This window comes from Octopus bimaculoides, chromosome 7 (assembly GCF_001194135.2).
Source record: "Octopus bimaculoides isolate UCB-OBI-ISO-001 chromosome 7, ASM119413v2, whole genome shotgun sequence".
Lineage (NCBI taxonomy): Eukaryota > Metazoa > Mollusca > Cephalopoda > Octopoda > Octopodidae > Octopus > Octopus bimaculoides.
The window spans coordinates 88,267,044-88,268,135 of record NC_068987.1 but is presented as its reverse complement, the minus strand read 5'-3'; positions in this window follow the sequence as shown (position 1 = coordinate 88,268,135).

Here is a 1,092-nt window from a genome sequence, read left to right as displayed (position 1 = left end):
AATACATAATGGAGAATATATATTAAAAAAATTTGGGTATGTAGGGAAAGAATTTCTGAATTAAAATCAAATTGATTACAAGTAGCAGTTCGTTAAGTACAAAGTAATCTAAACCTTTTGATGAGTTTCTGAGAGAGAAGAGTTCAATATATAAGTTTGGAAAATTATAGCAAGGTCAACTTTGGAAATAATCCATTAAGGCTGAATCAATACCTGCAAGCAAAGTAAGGTGGCACGCTGGCAGAATCGTTAGCACACTGGGCAAAATGCTTAGCAGTATTTCGTCTGTCTTTATATTCTGAGTTCAAATTCTGCTGAAGTTAACTTTGCCTTTTATCTTTCCAGGGTAGATAAATTAAGTACCAGTTACATACTGGGGTCGATCTAATCGACTGGCTCCCTCCCCCAAAATTTCAGGCCTTGTGCCTAGAGTAGAAAAGAATATTATTATTATTTTACCAGCGTCGCCTTAATGGCACTTGTGCCGGTGGCACGTGAAAAAGCATTCGAGTGAGGTCGTTGCCAGTACTGCTGAACTGGCTCCTGTGCAGGTGGCACATAATATACACCATTTTGAGCGTAGCTGTTTCCAGTACCGCCTAACTGGCCTTTGTGCCGGTGGCACGTAAAAGCACCCACTACACTCTCGGAGTGGTTGGCGTTAGGAATGGCATCCAGCTGTAGAAACATTGCCAGATCAGATTGGAGTGTGGTGCAGCCTCGTGGTTCTCCAGACCTAAGTCAAACCATCCAACCCATGCCAGCATGGAAAGCGGACGTTAAACGATGATGATGATGATGACAGGGGCTTTTTTCAGTCTCTGTCAACCAAATCCAGTAGAAGACACTTGCCCAAAATGCCATGCAGTGGGATTGAACCAGGAAGCACATGGCTGAGAAAGCAAGCTTCATACCCACACAATCATACGTGTGTCTTTAGGTTAATTAATTAATTAATTTATTTATGTACGCAACAATTCCGAGCTATCACAGTAAGGGAGATAACTACTGATTATTTTAAATGTTGCACAGTTAACTCCCGTATACAAATTCCACCACCCCGTCATTTTCTAAAAAGTTATTTTTGTAAAG